The sequence below is a fragment of the Sus scrofa genome, chromosome 1 (assembly GCF_000003025.6).
Source record: "Sus scrofa isolate TJ Tabasco breed Duroc chromosome 1, Sscrofa11.1, whole genome shotgun sequence".
NCBI lineage: Eukaryota > Metazoa > Chordata > Mammalia > Artiodactyla > Suidae > Sus > Sus scrofa.
In genome coordinates, this window is record NC_010443.5 from 167,522,945 (window position 1) to 167,543,830 (window position 20,886).

Sequence of the window (20,886 nt, forward strand, 5' to 3'; positions counted from 1 at the left end):
GAAGCACATGGCAGCGTCTGTGCTTTCTGAATTTTGAGAAGATTATCTGAGTGGTAGGGAGCTCCCTTTGGCAGGAGATGGCCAAGTAGAGGCTATGGAAATCCCCTAAGGGAGTGTGGATCAGAGGACTTCTGTGCCTAACCCAAAGAGCCTATGACCCCAGGATGCAAGACTCCTGCCTCCCTGTCTGGGAAGGGGCGGGGGAGCAAGAAGAGGTGGGGCTTCCAAGATAGAAAAATTTGCTGCCTAAAGAGGTCTCCTTGTTGGCCATCAACCAAAGATTTTGTGGGATGTTTTCTGGGCCTTATGCTTTAATTTAAGCCCCTGAGGGGGTGTCTAACCAGATGAAAGACTGCAGCACTTAGAGGATGTTCCAGAAGCTCCTTCTGGGGAAACGAGCCCAGGAAATGGGTGGGGATTGTCCCAGACTCAGCTGGAATTGATGGGGCAGATGAAAGCATAGGAAATGGCCCCTCCCTTGATTCTGGGCAGCAGCCTGGACAGCTCCAAGGCCCAGGGTCTATGGACCTCAGCATCCAGGGGCTCTTGGAGGGTGGGGTCCACGGAGGTCTCTTCCAGTAGTTGAAGCAGATCTGGACGCCTCTCCCAGCCCCGCCTCTCACTAGCTGCGTCCCTGGGTGAGTCACATGGCCTCTGAGTCACTTTGCATCCGCAGAAGGGTGATGTGACTCCCCCCTCTCGGGCTCATACACACTGCCCCAGAGCAGGTATGACATGTTCCTAACACAAAGCTGGGGGAGGAAGTGGTTTGAATCCCACATCTTGATTTACCAAGCGGGGTAGTCACTCTTCGAAGTTTCTTCCTCAGCTTGGGGCCAGCCCAGACTGCATGTGGTTTCCTCTCACTGTGTGTGCCTGCATGTGTGTGTGTGTGTACAAATGTGCATGTGTGTTAGTTATTTGCCTTTTACTGGCTCCGGGGTTTCTGTCCACCAGAGGAGCCCAGGGCTCTCTCTCAGACCTGCCCAACCTGCCGAGAAGTTCTGGGACCCAGCTGGATGCCAGTGGACACCCCGTGAGTGTTGGTTCATGGGGTACATCTCTTGGAAGGGTGGGAGCTGGGTGGGAGCTGGGTGAGGGAATTGCCCTTGGAAATTCACGTAAGGATGCGAGTCACAGAAAGTAACACAAAATTCAGGAAGCCATAGAACTCTCTTCATTTTAAGTTTGTCTTCCACACAGACTTTCTTAAGTCGTTGATGCCTGGCGTTACCTCTAGTTCAGGATCTTGTGTTCATTCAGATCTCACGTAACAGTGAGTCAGCTCGTGAGTTACTTTAAGTTTGTCTAGATCTGTTGGAGAACACTTTTTACTTCCAGACCGGCTGCCCCAGAATGCACTGAAAGTCATTGAGAGGCACTGCTCCAACAGGACAATTATTTCTCGAGGAAGGGGAGATTTGGCATCCAGATGCAGTTCTCCAAACCCATCGCTGGCAACCCTCCACACCTCGCTGGGCCTCAGTTTCCCACTTCTTTTTGGAGACCACCAGGGTCTACGTCATCCTACCTCACGGGTTGGTACAAGGCTTGAGGGGCTGGGAGAGATGTGAGATGCCCATTCAACCCGTTCCAGTTGATCCTTACATGAGCACCCACAGTGACCGGATTTGGGCTCTGTGCAAGTGTCATGCCAGACTCTGAGACCCGCAGGTGGCAAGACTACCCTCCACCCCTGTCAGCTCACAGGCTGTTCTTGATTCTACAAGTGGACTTCAGGTCAGTGTGTTTTTTTGTGCCCGTGTCCTAGAGCCCGCTCGCCTGTGAATTTTTGGTGATGGGGTTTGTAACATGCTTGCCTCCTCCTCCGCCCGCTGCCGCCCCTTTCCCAATTTCCCAACCCCTGCAGCACTCGCTCTGCAGGAGAAGGGGGACCTAACACCCCCGTCCATATGGCAGTTGGAGCCAAAGATCAGAGGAGTGAGTGGTTTACCAAGACTGCATAGCAAGATGGTGGCCAGGGCTCCTGCCTTTCTTTTTAATATCTTATCAAAATTTAATGTATGTTTATCCTTAACATGTGGAATAGTATAAAAAATTGCACACTGAATAACTGATGTTCATTAAGCACCCCCCCCCCAAAAAAAAGGAAAAAAAAGGAGGATTTTTGCATTGTTTCAGCTACATTATTGGAAATACAAATCTGCAGACTTGGTCACGGGAGAAAAATCTGAATTGTGTTTCTTTATCAGGGATTTCAACTGCACTCAGGACTTTTTCACACCCCAGTTAGAAAGAAAACACAACAATAACCAAAAGCAGGAAAAAAAAAAAATCAACCAGAAGTTCCTTGGCTCCTGAGACGGTAAGGGCTGGTCTCTGTGGTGCCAAGAGAGGTAATGTCTGGCAAGAGATTAAATGGCTGTGTCTCACTTTGTGCCAGTCACCAACTTGCTAACTCATGAAACTACAAAAGGGGTGGCTGGGAGTGGACCAAATGGTAGGCACCCAGAGGCTGTGTGCAGCAGGGACAACACATGTACACACAGAATTCATTTCTTTCCCATCAATGTCCCCAAAGCAGAGAGACCAGGGACACTCCAAGCTTGAGTGCCCAGGACAGGCACTGTGTCACTGGCATGGCTGGGCTGCCCCTGGCATCACATCACTTGTTGGGGGAGAGGGTTCAGGAGGCCTCCTGGGGGGGGCCTTCCCAGAGCCTCTGTGCACCAAGTCTGAAGGACCTGGATCTCTGTGTCATCCAAGGCCCGTTCGGGGGCAGGCAGGACACCCTGCCTGGCCTGGCCTTCCTGCCCTTCGTCACGACAGGGGAGAGGCCTCATCTCTGGCTTTCCCCAAACACTCTGTCCTTGAGTGCTTCCACAGAGGTCACCAGCTGGAGAGTTGGGGGCTTTGTGTGGCCTGTGGACAGGTTTTATTATATGTATTTTTTTGAAAAAGTGATTGCTAGCCATATTGAAACACTGTGTTCAAAAAAAAAAAAAAAAAAAATCTGGCCTTTCCTGAGAACTTGGGGTATCTAGCCACACTGAGCTGGGCTCCTAAGTGGCCCACCATTCCAGGAGCCAGTGGAGTCCCTGCTGCCCTTGAGCATATGTGTCTTCATCCCCACCTGGCCAGCCTCATTCACTGTTATCACCTGCCTGGCCCTGTGGCCTGAGCACTTGGGACCCATCCCCAAGTCTGTCTGTTATTTTACTGATGGGGACACTGGAGACCTGGTTTAAGACTTGTGGACGTGGAAACTGAGAGAACTCCCCACCCCGCCCCTTTCCGGCAGCTCCAGGCTCTGCTGGCCCCAAACAGCTGGGCCAACAGGAAAGGCTGAGGTGTTGGCCCTCACCCCACCCCCCCAACCCCACGGTGGAATGTGCCCCCTCCCCACTCCCAACCATTTAATTTTCCAGATTAAAGATTCCAGGCAGGCCAGGGCATATTTCCCACTCCGTGTCTGGGGCATATTTTCTCCTTCAAGTCATTACAGGCTCAGCTCTCCAGCAACCCCGGGTCTTGAAGGCGGAGCCGCTTTTCCTGACAGCCCCGGGGTGCTCAGACACCAGGCTTCCTCTGTTCCCTTTCCATATGCCCTGCTCTAGCCTTTGGTCTGGGTGCAGCCTGTCAACATTAAATAAGCACTTCTTGTGGTTCACTCATAACAATTCTTTAGATCTTGGGAGCCAGGCTGTGGAGCCCTGCATATGTATAGATCTCATTTTCACACAACAGGCTGCGCAGCAGATGGGAGACCCAGACCAGCCTCCAACATTGAGCTCTGAGTTAAGATGCGGGAAACTAGGTGGCTTTTAACCAGCCCGTACTGCTGCCAGTGCTCAACCTTAGAGAATTTTCACAGGGAAAAAGAGAAAAAAAAAAGAAAGGAAAAAACCCAAACCAATAACAACAACAACACACACAAAACCAACAAAACCACAGTTTTCCTTGCTCCCCCCAAACCAGATGGCAGATGGTATGGAACCAATAAAACACAGATTCAAACGTTTGTTTATTTAACTTTGAATGTAATATGGCTTTGTGGTCCCTTGCAAGGAAACACCAACCTTCCAACCAAAGAAATGACGGATTACAGTCAAACCTCAGGGAGGCAGCTACAGGAGAGGTTCCTGGGGACAAGGAAGGAGGGGCCAGGGACAATTGATGGCTGGACCCCAAGCCTCGTGGCCCATTTGCCTTTCTGGGTGAAGGCCTAGGAGAGCTTTCCGGAGTGCTGGCTGATGCTGCCTTTGTGGCTGGTCTTGCGTTGAGATTCAGTCCAAAAGGCAGCCAGCCGCATGAGGAATGTTTCTGCGTCATTTCTGAAACAGCTGTGAAGATGTCGATCTGGGCCACCGGCACAAAAGACCATGAGAAAAAGGCCTGAGCACTGGAGCAAAGGCTCTTTCTTGGCACTTTGGGTTTGTGCTACCAGAGGAGAGCTTTGTGATGCAATGTGGTTCCCTTTTTGCTTTGGCTTCCAAGAAGCCCAGAGCCAAATTATATGCTCAGTTGAAATAACTATCTATGTTTGTTAAAAATGCTTTTGGTTACAAGTGGCAGAACCCCAACCCCAACTACTTGAAGTAGAAAGATAATCTATCACGTCAAGTAAGTGGATTTGAGGGATGGTTGAATTCAGGGACTCAGGTTTCCCAGGGCTCCCTTTCTGGATCTCAAATTGGCTTTCTGCACAAGGCAGCCCCAAACTGCCCCAAACTTATATGCGATAGGCTTGGCAGCCCCACCAGAAAGAGGGTCTTTTCCACCAGCTCTGTCAGCAAAGGCCATTTGGAGGAGGTTCTGGCACCTCCTGCTTGGCGCATATGTGCATTTTTGAACCAATCACAGTGGCCAGAGTCTTGACGTACTCTGATTGGCCAAGCCTGGGCCATGTGACTATCCTATAGGTAGAAGAGGGGTCAGATTAGCCCTACCCTAAGCTCTTGGAATATATTCTACATAGGAAATGAGGGGAAGGGGGAGAGGGGAGGGGGAAGGCAAGTGATCCAAACAGATGTCAATTAGGACCTGGGATTCTGGCGTAGCTTTCTCTTCCCCCTACTTCATTGTGTCTCTCTTTTTTGAATGGTGTTAGTAAATGTGTGTTTTACATGGTGACGTAGTTCTAAAAGTTTTTGAAAAGGGAAAGTAACTTACTCGGAATGAGTGAATGAACAAGTGAAAGCCTGAGCATGCTCTAAAATAGAGTTCCTTGGCAAAATTGAACTGTCATCGACTCGAAATGCCAGAGCTGGAGGGAGCTGTGGAGCTCAAACTGTTCACACCACTTGGATTGTAGATGAGATCATGGAGGCCCAGACAGGGTCTGCTTTGCCCAAAGCCTACCAGCAAACCATCTGCAGAGGCTGGAACCCAGGCCCTGATTTCAGGCCCAGGGCTCTTCCTGTTCCCTGTCTGTAGCTTCTCATCTTTCTAAGTCTCTTTCTTTCTCTGGACCTGACCCCACTTTCGCTCTCCAAGCCCTTGTTCTGGAGTCTTGCTGTGAGTTAGCTGGTGGAAATTTCTTGCCAAGGCTTCGACTGATTAGAGTGAAACTAAATTTCCCCAAGATTATTTGGGACTTGCAGATCCAAAAGAATGCACCTCTAAGAATGATCCCTCTATCAGTTTTTTAAATGCTGAGTAGCAAAGTAGTACAAATGGAGCAACTTGAATCAACACACACATTTATCATCTCAGTTGCCATGGGTCAGGAGACCAAGCATGGCTTAGCTGAGTCCTCTGCACCAGATCTCACAAAACTGCATCCAAGGTCTTGGCTGGGTTGCATTCTCATCAGCAGATTCAGCTGGGGAAGATTCCCACTTCCAAGCTCATTCAGGCTGTGGCTGAATTCACTTCCTTGTGGCCATATGACCGAGGGCCCTGTCCTGGCTGGTGGGGAGTTGGAGGCCATCCTAGAGCTGCCCACCCACAGTTCCTTGCCATATGGGCTTCCTCAACACAGCCACTAACTTCATCCAGTGGGCAAAGAGAATCTCTCATTCCAGTCTGCTGGCACGGAACTCTCGCTAAAGCAACATCGTCATGGGATGCAGAACCTAACACCCTTGCCATACAATAGAACCAAATCCTGGGAGTGTCATCCCATCACCTTTACCAAAGCCTGCTGATCAGGAGCAAGTCACCAGTCCTGCCAGAGGTGGGGGTTATTAGGGTGACATTAGGGTCTTCCTCCTCATCCCCTCACACCTTGGTGAATCATCTATCATGTTCCTATCTCTATTCAACAGGAAGCCCCAGCTCCATGCCAGGCAGCACACGGGTCTCTGCAAACAGCCACGTGGGGCTGATGAGCTTCTGAGCAGACAGAGACCCAACAACAAGGTCAATGCCAAAGGCTGTGTGTTTGAAGAGTCAGGAGTCACAGAGGATAGAGCATCTCCTTGGGCTGGGAGGGCAGGGGGGTCAAAACCAGCTTCCCAAAGGAGTTGATGCTGGCACAGCCTTGGTGGATGTATAGGAAGTTGACAGGAGAATGAAAAGGGTGACAAGGAAGGCCAAGATATGGAGGCAGAGGTCGAGGGGGATTTGGGGAGCCACAAGGAATCTGATGTGACTGACAGGAACGCATCAGGGTCCTGGAGGCGAGGCCAAATCACAGAGGGACTTAGAAGCCACCTGTAGAAATGAAGTGTGTCTTTCTTCTGTGGTCCAGGGAGGGCCACCATGAGTCCATAACAGGAGAGCTGGGGGCGGTGGCATGATGAGGGAGAGCCTGCAAGCGGGAGCCTGAGCAAGTAAGTGGCTATGGGTGGGAGACAAGCCTGGCTGGTCAGCCCTGAAAGGGATCACCACACCTCCACCCCCCAAAAAAGCCCTGGGGGAGGCAGACCTTCTTAGAGCCCTTTCAGGCAGCCAGGCTACCCGAGTGATGAGTTCTGCAGCCTAGAAGCTGAAGGAGAGAAGAAAAAAGTCCCAACAAGCTCCGTTTCACTGCCCTTGACCTTGCCGCAGAGCTCTAAGTGCAAAATCTGTCATCTATTAATCTGTTAGAAGTTGACAAAAGGGACTTTGATCAGAGGTTGTTTTTTCCCCGCTTCTTAAGTTTCCTGATGACACATAATAGCCCATTTCAGCCGGAGGGCCGGAAGCACGGCCATCATTCTTTTGCTCACTTCAACCCCAGCGGCCTCCTGCCCCTGTGGCTTTCCCCCCACTCCGATATTAATTGGCTTGTAAGTGGTTACATGTGTTCCTTTTTATGTGTCGGTTGGAGTCTGTTACTTGAACTTCACAGCTACTCAGGAACACAGGAGTGATGCTCTGGGCCAGAGCCCAGGCCATGTCACCTCCACCTCTGGATTTTTTTGCTCCCTCTATCCCCGAGGCCTTGGTGCCACCCACCTTCAGCCCCACCCCCACCCCATCTTGCTCCTCTGAGCTGGGCCCTGTAACTTTGCAGGCCAGCTCTTGCAAACACAGAGCTGAGAGCCAGGAGAAACCCATGGGAGCTGCACGCTGAAGCTGCTGATTTTAAAGAAACTAAACCCTGGGGAGGGGGTGGGAGGGAGAGAATTAAAAAAAAATGAAAATAGCATTTGTTGAGGCTCTGTTACATACATATTTCTTACATGTATACTCTCATTGCAACCTCAAAATAACTCTGGGGTTAGGAATCCCATGGGCAAGTTTTCAGATGGGGAAACTGAGGCTCTGGGAGACCAAGCAGAGACAGCGCCAGGGCCAGCTTGCCTTGGACTGTGTCCTGCCTCTGACACTTGCCAGCTGTGGTCTTGAGTTCGTTGTTTCACTTTCCTGTGTCTCAGATGCTTTTCAATAGTGGGTCTAATCATGGTACCTACTTCCGTGGGCTTTCGTAAATTGATATCCTGCTTTCAGGGGCTTAAAAGAGTGTCTGGGATACAGAAAGCACCTGGTAAACACCAGCTGCTGCCCCTCCGTGGGGTAGTGTCACCTGGTGGTTTAGAACACTGACCTGGAGTGAGGCATTCTTGGTTTGAATTCAGCTACACCCATTCACTGTGTGAACTTGAGCGAGTGGCTTATTTTCTCAGTGACTGCTCCCCACCCCCCATCTACAAAGCGGGGTTATTCCTGATGGTTGAGGGTCCCTCAGTGAAAGCGTTAGTTCCCCGTGTGATCACCTGGAAGGGGATCTCCACTAACAAGCCTCAGGCAACCCCACAGAACTTTTTGTCTGATCTTTAATGACCCATTTTAAGTATGTTTGGACTTTCAAAAATTATAATATTGGAGTTCTCATCATGGCGCAGTGGTTAACGAATCCGACTGGGAACCATGAGGTTGCGGGTTCGATCCCTGGCCTTGCTCAGTGGATTAAAGATCCAGCGTTGCCATGAGCTGTGGTGTAGGTTGCAGACTCGGCTCGCATCCTGCGTTGCTGTGGCTCTGGCACAGGCCAGCGGCTATGGCTCTGATTAGACCCCTAGTCTGGGAACCTCCGTATGCCATGGGAGCTGCCCAAGAAAAGACAAAAAAAAAAAAAAAAAAAAAAAAAAAAGACAAAAAAAAATAGTATCATCAGAGGGAAGCTATGGCACCCAAAAAACCAAAAGCAGATTGTAAAAAGAAATAGAGCTCCTGAAAATGAAAATTAACAGACTCCCCCCAAAGTTTTATATAACATTTGGAACATGAGGCCAACTCTCCAAAAGTAAAACAAAAGGATAAACAGACTGAAAATAGGAAAGATAAGAAAATTGCAGGATCCATCTTCAGATATTCAGCATCCAAATAGTAAGAGTTCCAAAAAGAGGGGGGAAAAATGGAGACAACACAGGGGAGGCAATATTCAAGGAAATAATACCGAAATAAAATTCCCAGAACTGAAATCATGAGTTTCTTTGTTTGAATCCACCACATGCTTTACATAGCATATGACAGAAAGACCCACATCAAGGCAGATTATTGTGAAATTTTAGAATACCAGGATAAAGAGAATATTGAAAACTTCCGGAAAGGAAAAAATAAAAAGCAAAAACAAGACATGTATAAAGGATCAGGGTATGGGATAATGCTGGATTTCTCAACAACAGTCCTAGAAGCCAATTTATGCCCTCAGATTCTATACCCAGCCAAACTATGAATCAAGTGTGGGCTTCCCAGTTGCAGCACTGAAAACTAGAAGCAAAGAAGCAACATTTTCAAAATTCTGAAGAAATGTGATCTGCAATGTAGAGTTTACACTCAGCCAAATAACACTCCAGCAGAGGTTCTAAGACATTTTAAAAAATGCAAATTCCTCCCAAATCTGCCTTCCATTTTCCCGGACCCATGATGCTACGGGAGGGGGTGTTCTGCTAAAATGAAGGACTCCACCGAGAAAGAGGCAGATGTGGGAGCCATAAAGCAGGTGATCCAATGGTGGAGAAAGAGAAGGATTCATAAGAGGATGCCAAGAGATGCCAGGATTGCCACCACGGCACAGAGCACCATCTCTTTCTGCCACTGGCGCTGTGCATCCCCTGACAGTTGACTGACCCACCTGGCTTCCCTCAGTCACCCCCCACTGCAGCTCCTGGGCCAGCCTTCTCCCACTCTCCAACAGGGCAATGGAGGTTTGGGGAGCCCTCTGTGCCCCCATAGGAATTGAAGAAGATTCTGTTTCTTCCATCCATGGTCTCAGCTTGAACTCCCCACTGCCATTGCCTCATCTTTTAAACATGACAATTACAGCACCAATGTCAAGAGGTCATTGTGAGGATGAAATGATTGAATGTTTGCAAAGCACTTAGCAGGGCATCTGGCACGTGGTCAAGTAATGTTGGTATTTGTTAAGTGGAACCCATTATGTAATGATGTGAAGGTAAACTTGTAGTAGGTTGGAAAAACATCAGCTTAAACTTCAGCCACTGCTGAGGGGACTTCTCCAGCTCCCCATTGTCCCGTATACCTAGATACTCCCAAATGTGTTATTCTAGAGGCATCTCAATTTGTGATGCCCGTGTGGTTGGACCACATCATTTGTTGCAGAATGTGCTTTGGCGAGTCCTCTCCTCATCCTGCCAGGCTTGTTCTGCTGTCCTTTCCAGAGTCACCTTGACACCAACCCTCCTGTCCCACCCATCCTCCACTCTAGCCACCTCCTCCAGTCAGCCCCTCAGGGCTTCATCTGGACCCTCACTGGCCGAGCCGTCCTTCTAGCCTGTTTCTGCGCACTCCTTCAGTCTCAGCTGGGCCATCATTTCTGCAAAGAAGCCTTCCCAGGCCCCAAAGGTGACCCATGACACATTCTCATGACCACAGAGTATGCTTAATTCTTGCACTCAGCATGACCGTTGCAATTCGCTGTGTCTGTCGATCATTCATTTAACACACACTTGTTGCACGCCTGGCATATACCAGGCACTGTTCCTGGTCTTGACTGTACAGCGATGAGGCAAATAGAAACTCCTGCCACTGGCAGGGTGAGTGTATTATCCAGCAATTATTGGATGTCTTTGCCTTCCTAACCATTAGCTCCATTGTTAACGCGTACCTGCTGGAAAACAGGCTTTAATAAATATTTGCTGAGAGATAAGCCGCGGGGACATTGTCGCCTCTGCCAAGAGAGTGAAGATGGGGTTGGGGCACTATCACCCCCTTATGAAGCGGGTAAAGATCTCCGAGAGGCTGGCGCTGGCAGGAAGGAAGCGGAGGTGCTGACAAGCAGTTTCGAACAGTTTAGCAGGAGGTTAAAAGAAGAAAAGAGAAGCCCCACCCAGGTGGAAGGTCACTGTGGTTTCCTCGGCCATGTTCCCCTGCCCCCACATCCCCTCTCCAGCCCTGTTCTTCTGGCCATGCTTGTGACCCGCCAGGCCGGCCTTCCACATGAGCTGGGGCTCAAGGGCTTGCTGGGGTGGGTGGGGGTGGGGGGACGTTCGCCAGTGGGTAACCCCATGACTAATCCAGAGAAACTGTTCTGGCCCAGCGGTTCACCCCAGGCTTGTTTGTGTCTAATTTCCTGGGGCAAATGGGCCTCTTATTTTCACTTTGAGGTTTAGGGTTTCCCCTTGAGCTGGTGGGGAGACAGGCCAGGATGTTTTGCATGAGTGTGGAAAGTCTTGGAGTTGGAAGTTAGGGAGGAGGTGGATGCCAAGGGCTGGAGTGCTCAGCTGAGCCAGCCTCCCGCTGAGGGGCTTGGTGTAACCCTTATTTCTTCCAAGAGCACTTCGCAGGAGAATCTAGCAGGAACACCACAGGAGACAGAATGAGTTAGTTGTTCCCCCCCTCCCCCCAGGGGAAAAGTGGGGAGAAGACTAAGAATTCAGAAGCACAAAACCCTCTGTAGGTGAGAAGCAATAAAGAGGACCATCTTTGCACGAGTGCTGAGAGGGACACTGAGCTCAGCAAAGAGTATGCCTCTCACATGCGTTTTAGAAGGGAGCTGGAGGAACCTGGGCTCTCAAAGCACATCTCCCTGGGTTTGGGCCCTGCTCTCTTGCGTCTGTCCCATAAACAGTGTTTTTTGTTTTTCTTTTTTTCTGTTTTTTTCCAAGGGTCCACTCTGTGTTGGGCTCCAATGGTACAGACGCAAAGAGCTAAGCGCTGTGCTTTGTCTTTGAAAAAGTCTCTTAACATCCCTGATCCTCACGTTGCCGCCACGAAAATGTTCTTTGAGGCTCCTGAGGCTTACACAGGACAGTGGGCTGCATGTGAAAAAGGGCTGTGGCATATGTGATCAAAGAGCAGAACCCTCTTAAACATTCTCCCATTAACCACCCTGCCAGATTGCTTGAGGCTTTCCATGCCCCTCGGCACGCATTGTGCCCAGGACACACCAAACCCCTGAAGCTCGCGGGTATTCTTCAGTTTTCCCTGGGCACATCTGTTCCCATCCGTCGAGCTGTGTGTGCTTATCAAGCGTTACTTGTGTTTGCTCTCAACCTGTTCCTCTTACTCTAATTGAAGAGTGCAACTGTTATTCCACAAGGCAATGGAATATGAGGGCAAAAAAAAAAAAAAAAAAAAAATCGAGTTGCTTCTTCCTCAGCTAAGTTGAGTGCATGGGAAAGAATCAGATAGTTCACCAACTTTCTGGAGAATTTGTTGTAAGTAATATAACTGCAAAGGGTTGGGGGGGGAGAAAACCCCCATAAAATTGAATCTCTGGCTTTCCATTTTCTGTTCTCACTCGACTTGAAAGAAAACAGAGACTGAGTTGTCAACAGAACTTTGTGGGTATGGTTTTTTGGGGGGAATGATAACAAAGGGTTCCAATCAGTTAACCTAAAGGATTCCCTACTTTCTATGACTATTTGGGCCAAATGACACTCACAAAGCCAGCTCTCATCAGATTCAAGAGAGCAGGTCCGTGCCTTGAATATCTCTCAGTGAGCTGGAAAGGGAGGGTGTCAGGGCTCACTCAAGGCATGTGGTTAGGGTGAGCCCCTCAGATCTGGGAGGGGCTTCGTGGTCACAGGCCCAGAGTTCTTCCTGTAGTGGGTGTAGCCACCACAGCCCCACTGCCAAACAGCTGACTGGGCTCCCTGTGGATGCCGCTGGGTACTCACCGCCACTGAGGCCAGCACCTGGCTCTTTTTGAATTGTATTCTGGTAAGCATGGAGATTCCATTTTATCTCCCCTGTCTGTACTCCTCGAAGAGCTCTCTTTTGCCTAAAGGTGGAAAAGCTCCATTGCTCACCTTTAGTTAAGAGGAAAGTAGGTCCAGAAAGAAGCTGACACCATAGTCTGAATTAGCTCTGTATAATCTCAGGCAGCAATGTTCCTAGCAGCAGCAGGGTCTCCTTATCCCTTCAGATGAATTTTTCCTCCTTCCTAGGGCCTTCCTACTTCTCCAGCCCCTTTCTTCCAAAAGATCGAATCTTGGCCCCATTTCTGCAGGTTTCTCGCAAGCTTATCTCTGACCCCTGCTTCAAGTTTATAGGGAAAAAGACGACTGTGGATCAAGACAGTCTAATCCTAGCACTGTCTACCCTGAGACCTTTGACTATACACTTTAACTTTTCTGAGAGCTGTGCTTTTCTCATTTGTATGAAGTAAAATAGCTTATTGCAATGGTTCATTCCTTTAACAGCTTTTTTTTCCCCTAGTACCTGCAATATGCCAAGCACTGTGCTGCTAGGTGCTGTGATACAGGAGTGGGAAAACCAGAGACCTTCTGGAACAGCCACAGGAATGAAACTTCGCTGGGTGATTGATGGGCTCAGGCAGGGGTTGGCAAACTTTTTCTGTAAAAGGCCAGATAGTAAATATTTTAGGCTTTACTCTGCCATTTTAGCACCAAAGCAAAGCAGCCACAAACAACACATAAACAAATGGGGGTGGCTATGTTCCAGTGAAACTTCACAGAAACAGGCAGCAGGCCAAATTTGACCTGCAGGCAGTAGTTTGCCTACTTCTGAACTAATGTGTTAATACTTTTGGACGGGCGGCCGGTTCTGGATCACTCCAAGAAGGTGCCTTCCAAATTGTCTCCTTGAGGATTCATCCTTGAACGCTGGGAGTGTGTCTGGAGGGTCTCCAAATGCCTTTCTCACCCTCTGCAAAGTTTCATTCCTTTTGCTTATGTGGAGCTGGATGTGTCAGATCCCAAGCTGGCTTAATTAGCTTTTCCAACCTGCTTCCCTAATGATGAAGGGTGAATTCCATAGTATTCAGTGGTCCCTTTTTAACAGATTCAACAAACACGCCAAAGAGGCGACCTGTTCGGCACAGCTGGACTGGGAGGGCAAAGTCTCTCCTCCTCTCAGGACTTGAGTTTGCCTCTCTGGAAAATGAGAGGGCTGGACCATCAGCTTCCCAAACCTGAACACTCACTGAAGGATGAAGGGTGCTGGTTAAAGACACCGATTCCACAAAGATACATATACATTCTTTTTCTCATATGTATGATGGGGTCTCTTCGCTGTACAACAGAAACTGACGGAACACTGTAAATCAACTATACTTTAATAAAGACATTTTGTTTCAATAAATTGGGTTAACTCTTTGAATCAAATGAGAGCAGGCTTTACAATTCAGATTCCTAGGCCCCCCACTTTGGGCCCATTGTTGCACATTCCAGAGGTGGCCTGGGGACTTTGGACTATTAGCACATGTCCCAGATGTCTCTGGAGGAGGACGCTCCAAGGAGCGGAGAATGTGGCCTCTTGAGGCTCTGATGTTCAGGGGATGGCAGCAGCGTCAAGGGAGCCCGTCTCCTTCTCTGGGCTGGGCTGTGGTGGGACAGAGAAGGGTGGTGGTGAGGATCATTATCTTGTCTGCAAGGACGCGGCAGGATGTGGTTGACCCGAACTTCCCGCGAAGGGGGGCGGGGACCAGAGAACATGGGGAGAGATTCGTAGCCCGGATGGCAGCTCAGCCCGAAGGCCGAGACTGTGCTCAGTGGGGAGTGGGAAGTGAGGGCCTGGCCCCACCTCCTCGCTCTGACCTTGGCAGGTCATCTCGCACCTCCCAGAGCCTCAGTCTCCTCATGTGTAGAGTGGGGATGCTGATGGGTCATTGCGAGGACACCATAAGGAATGGTGACGATGACAAAATTTCTCTCTCAATTAATGCCAGGGAAATTCTCTTTCCTTGGGATGAGCATCCCCGTGAAAAGGGCCAAGGCCAAGGCCAGGAACCTGCTTCACAGGGTGCATTTTATTGATGACTCACTGCTTTGCCGTGGAGTGAGTGAGACCCTTGGCTTTACTGGCTTCGCTTTGCTTGACTGTTTAATGGGTTGCTTCCCCTGGCCCTCTCAGGATTCTTAAAGGCTGGATGAGACTCTGAATTTGGAAGTGCCCTTGTGTGGTCAGGGACTATGGCAAACATGTCCCATACCATCTTTGTTAGGCAGGGAAGTGTCTGACTTTCATAATGTCCTTGTTTTCCATTTGTCCTTTTTTAGACAAAGGAAGTAAAAAAGGATACACCCTGAAAGACTTTGTCAAATACCTTCTTCTCCCTTAGATTTGTTTTCCTTGGAGTTTAGCAGCTGATTAAGAAATGGCCACTGGATATCAACAGTGTGTGTAGCCTGGTGCCAGGTGTGGGAAGGGGGGTCCCTAACCATGAGAAGCTCACACCTAGTTTGGAAGGTAACACATGTGAAACAGCAATGTAACGATGCCAGTGGTGGTGATGATGCTGGAAATGCTGGGTACTGATCACGCCTCACACACACAAACCATCGTACAGTTATATAAGCAGCCTTATGACCATCCTCTTACTTCATATTCAAAACTATCCCCCAAAAGCCCCCAATTTCAAGGATGAACAAATGGAGAGTCATGACTTCTCTGAGATCAGATAAGAACAGAGCTGAGGTGGATTCACCAGTGCCATTGTCCCAAGACACCCCAGCTTTCTTCCTTGAAATTGCAACAAAGCATTGCAAAATGCATACCGTCATTAGAGAGTTACATGAGTCATCGCCATATGGGAAGTGAATGTGAAAAGGCAGGTCAGGAGATGGGGGGGGGGGGGGCGCAGTGATCAGAAGAGGCTCCGAGGAGAAAGGAGCAACTGAGTGGAGCCCAGGAGGCTGTGTGGTATTTGGATGGGATCTGGAGATGGGATCGCCACAAGCGGTGGAGATGGGAGTCTGAGTGGCACTCTGGGCAGGAGGAAACATGTAGGTATGAAAGGAAGCGAGTGCAAGGTGTGTCAGGAAACACCAGACCCTCATTTGACCAGAATGGGGGTGCATACATTAGACCTGCTCGAGAAAAGGAGGCATTGGGGATGGTTTCCCTTCTTTTGCCATAGGTGGGAGGGTCCCACCATCTTCCCTTTGACATCATTGTCCCTTTCAACCCCAAGTCCGTTTATAATCAAATCAAAGAGTAATCAAAGCAAAGGACTGTTTGCAGTCTTAGCCGAAAGACGCAGCCTGCCACTTCCGACTTTCGTTTAAAAGTGTCAGAGAGCTGCTGAAACAGGAACAGCACTGAGGCAGCGAGAGCAGCCCTGACTCACCAGGAGCACATCAAAGAAATAGCAGTGATAAGGGGCTGGCTGTAATGGTGCGTGTGAGCAAAGTTTTCCTGACACCCCTTGAGGCCTGGAAGGGCCCTTCTGGGCAGCCTCATTGTGGAAAGCAGCATGCGGTTTTCAGAATCTGGATGACTCACCACATGGGCAGGGTTTGGGGACAGAGAGGTAGTCGTGGTCTGCTGGGATGCTCGACCCAGAGCCCAGGCCTGGGGCCCTGGCTCACTGCACATGTCAGGTCTCCAGTGAGGTGAGATTCACCGGTCCAACCAAGCATCCATCCGTGTGTCCATCCATCCAACCATCTGTCTATTTAACAAATTATTCCAAGCACCCACTTTCTGCAGCCCCTCTGCGAAGTGCAAAATGATGTCGTGGTGACCAAAAGACACAGGCCCTGGCCTCATGGGGCAGTCTAGTGAGGGAGAGAAGGGTTGAAGAAATGATGACATGGGTAACTGAGTCACTGCTGCAATACGAGCTAGGAAGGGAAATACAGGGACTCTGAGGGTGGATGTGTAATAGGAGAGCTGACCTGGTCTGGGAAACCGGCTGATGAGCAGGGGCAGATGCTAAAAATGGATGAGACAGACGAGTAACTGTGCAATCGGTGTCTTAGCACCATCTCCCCCATCATCAGGGACAGTAAGAGCATAGAACTCACCCTTGTTCTTTCAAACTCCTTCACCCCTCCCCTCCCCCTTTTTTTCTACACACACACACAGCCTATGATGAGTTAATGGAAAAATCATGTGCTTTTGGTTCTCACAGACTTGGGTTTAAATCCCACATTCTCAATGTACTATCTCTGTGGCTTTGAATAAACCAAACGGGATCTGTTTTTGCTGTGTCCCCTAAGTTTTGGCATATTGTGTTCTTGTCTCATTTGTCTCTAAACATTTTCTAATTTCCCTGGTGACGTCTTCTTTGATCCATTGGTTGTTTGGAGTGTGTTTGTTTGATTCCCACAAGTTTGCGAATTTTCCAGTTTTCCTCCTGTTGTTAATTTTTAACAAAATCTTGTTGTGAAGATACTTTGTATAATATTTTTATAAATCTGTGGAGACTTAATTTGTGGCCTAACACATGGTCTTATCCTGGAAGATGTCTCATGTGCACTTAAGAACACATATTCTGTTGTTATGTCAGATGTAAAGCATTCTGTGTACATTGTTAGATCCAGCTGGTTTCATGTGTTGTTCGAGTCCTCTGTTTCCTCACCTCCTTCTGACAATTTTACCCATTACAGAAGATGAAGAATTCATAGCTCCTGTCATGATTATAGACCTGTCCATTTCTCCCTTCAGTTCTGTCCATGTTTGCCTCATGTATTTTGATGGCCTGTTATTAGGTGCGTAAATGTTTGTAATTGTCATAGCTTCATGCTGTATTCAATCTTTTATTAATAGAGGCACTCCCACTCTCTTCTGGTTTCTAGTTGCATGATCTATTTTTTCTATCCTTTCACTTTCAAACTATCTGTGTCTGAATATAAAGCGAGTCTTTTGTAACTAGTATATGTTGGGTCATGGTTTTTAATCCATTCTGCCAATCTCTCCGTTTTCATTGTTGAGTTTAATTTGCTTACATTTAATGATATCACTAATAATAAGGCTTACTCCTATCATTTTGCTTTTGTTTTCTACATGCTTTACAGGTTTTGTGTCCCTCATTTCCTACATTACTGTCTTTTCTGTTTAGTTGGGGATTTTCTGTAGTGAAATGTTTTAATTCCCTTCTCATTTCCTTTTATATATATGCTATACCTATTACTTATCAGTTATTGATATCAAAAATTACGTTTTTACACTATGCATCTAAAACCAAAGTAATTGTTGTTTTTTAGTGCATTAGTCTCAAATTACGTAGAAACTGTAATATGACTTTATGAACCAAAATTACAGTAATATTAGTTTTCAGATAGGTAATAGCTTTTAGCTTTTAAATTTAAAATATTTGCCAGCCCTTTATGGCCGCCTGGGTTTTTAGAGGAATTGGTCTATGGGTTGCAGCTGCCTAGATATAAGCCAGGATTCTGGAAGAGTTGGTTGGTCCCTGAGGAGGAGTCCTGCACATCACAGCCCAGGACATCCAAGAGGGTGGATATTGCACCATGGATGGAAGTGGTTTTGAAACTGGAGGGCTTTGAAAGAAAGCAGGGTCTTATGTATTGTTATAGCTCTCAACATTTTCAGACCAGGAGATGCTCCTTAGCCCTAGGGGTCTTTGCTCAAGCTCTTCCCCCTGCTGAGAATGTCCTATCTCCTTTGTGTACTTGCTGTCATCCCTAATCTTCCAAGTGTGCCTTAACATCTCCCCTTATTTCCTAATGAAATAATTAGGCACGTGAGCAAAGAAATGTATAAACCTATGAATGTGTGTGTATGTGTATATATATATATATATATTTTTTTTTTTGTCATTTTGCTGTTTCTTTGGGCCGCTCCCGCAGCATATGGAGGTTCCCAGGCTAGGGGTCGAATCGGAGCTGTAGCCACTGGCCTACGCCAGAGCCACAGCAACTCGGGATCCGAGCCGCGTCTGCAACCTACACCATAGCTCACGGCAACGCCGGATCGTTAACCCACTGAGCAAGGGCAGGGACCGAACCCGCGACCTCATGGTTCCTAGTCGGATTTGTTAACCACTGCGCCACGACGGGAACTCCTATATATATATTTTTTTTAAGGACCATCTCCAGTCTTAAAATAGTGCCCAGCTAGAAGGAAACATATTCCATATGTGTCTAATTCACTTGTGTAACAAAATACAAAGGTTAGAGGTCTCCCCTTGCCCTTTCTTTCTAATTTAAAAGGAGCTATTTGATGTCCTGGAACCCCGTGGAGGCTTTTTATTGCCCTTGTAGACTGAACAATAAGAGTCTAAGAGGCAGAGTGTTGGTAGTTTAGGGTGAAAAACCAAATAACCCAAAACAATCTAAGTTAGATGGAGGTTGGGAATCTCAAGAAATTTGGAAAGGGTTCAGATTGGGGTTCTAGGTTAGTGTCCTAAGATGGAGCAGATGGCAAAGTGGAGGTCGTCTCTGTGCTGTGATTTCTAGGGCACCACGTGGGCCGCTGCCTGCCTTCCCCACGATGCCGGAGCCTCCCTATTACAACTTCAGGTGAAGACCAGGAAAGGGGCCCCCCATGCCCGCCTCCCCACCAGCATGGGGTTCCCTATGAGGGAGCTCATGGAAACAAGCCATAGTTCTCAACTGGGCCATTTTACCCCCAGGGCACATTTGCAAAGCGCGGAGGCATTTTCTTTGGTCACAACTGGAGGGGGTGAAGCTGTTGGCATCTGGTGGGTGGAGGCCAAGGACACCCTTTACTTTCTCCAATGCACAGGGCTGCCCCCACCACAAGGAATGACCCTGCCCCAAATATCAATAGTGCTGGGGTTGAGCAACCCGGACGATGGGATAAATGGATCAGTTTAGAGCATTTCCAGAAGCATTCATGTCACTCATTGGGAAACAATTTAATACCGTATTTAATATAAAAATAAGTATACTTATTAAGGTAGAGTGAGGCAGGACAGGTTTTTTCCCTTCCCATCACATCCTGCTCTCCTTCCACTCTCCCTTCCTCTACACCCTCTTCCTGGGGCTTAAGACCCATTAAAGCCTTATTGCTTTTAAACACATATACGTTTTTTATATTCCTTTATATGTATGTATAACTAAGTCACTTTGCTATGCAGCAGAAAATGAGCACAACATTGTAAATCAACTATACTTTAATAACAATAAAACCCTCATTGGGAGCCTAGCCAAGCTAGGATAAAGAAGCCAGTCACTTGTCATCTGTCTCGTGGCAGGCCTCAGGGCACAGCCGGTGGGGCCAGGGAACAGGGCTGGTGCTATGTGACAGGGGACAATGATGGCTAAGAGGTGAGCTTCAGGTAAAAGGGATGCAGAGGCTCCCCCCTGTGGGGTGAGTGTGAGTTGTGTCCCAGCAGGAGCACAGGAGGGAGAGGGCAGGGGAATCTGACTCGGCAGGGGAATCTGTCTCAGCAGGGGACAGCAGAGTGGTCCTCGAGAGACCAAATTTAAAAAGTAAGTATCTGCACTGCAGAGAACTGAGAATCCCGCCATAAATCACCTGGGAAAGTTGTGGGGTGTAATGGAGTGATGGGAACAGAAAGAATCATCCAGATGGAGGAGGATGAGAGAGGCTGCTTAGGAAGTAACCCTTCCTCCATCCCTGACCCCAGATGCCCTTGGTGCAGCCTGCCTGGGGACTTGGATGCCTAGGGCCGGTCCAGCTGATCCGGCTCCTCTCTTCGCTCTCAGGGTCTCCCTGTCGTCTGCCATTGCTCTGGGCCCTGCTTGTTCACCACCACTCTCATGCTGCACTCCCCCTGCTCAGGAACCACCAATGACTCCCTATCTCACGTTGTCGCATTCAAACGCCTCTCTGTGGCTTTTTTATCCAAGTATTAATTCAACGAATCTTCAAGTTATATGTTGAAATGGAAAGCATACTACAGGAACATGATCAAATAACCCAACAGTATAAGAGTAAAAATGATGAATATTGACACTCACGCTCAGACCCTCAGATACCGCAGTGTCCCTCTCCAGGGCCACTGGCTATATGTGTCAAATGATATAGGGACATGTTTTTTCTTACAGAAATAGGACATTATAGACTTTGTTCTTCACCTTGACTTTATCGCTCAGAAATCTATCTTTGAGATGCCTTCTTTTTAGCACAGGCAAAGGCACAATGGTTTATTTCATCAGCTCTCTACTGAACACGTGGCTCTCAATCCTTTGCTAAGATAAGCAACACCACGATCAACCCCCTTGTACACCTCCTTTTGCATATGAGCAATGCACGGTTACATCTGAGAACAAATTCCTTGAAGCAGAGTGGCCGTATCAAAGGCCGTGTCTTTCATTGTGAGATATCACTAAGCGCTCTGCAGGGCGGCCAGAACCCACTTCCCTCCAGGCTAGTCACCCCGTGTTCTCATCA

The 20,886-nt window shown here is 48.3% G+C and overlaps 1 long non-coding RNA gene across 2 annotated transcripts; it reads left to right on the forward strand.

Annotated features, from left to right (window-relative positions):
• Nucleotides 707-18,273, forward strand: LOC100626276. Of its 2 annotated transcripts, none has more exons than XR_131319.4 (3): nucleotides 707-1,036; nucleotides 1,342-12,516; nucleotides 13,015-18,273. It is a non-coding gene; the product is annotated as an uncharacterized LOC100626276 (long non-coding RNA). The 2 variants fall into 2 exon arrangements; XR_002346456.1 differs by having other exon boundaries at nucleotides 13,600-18,273.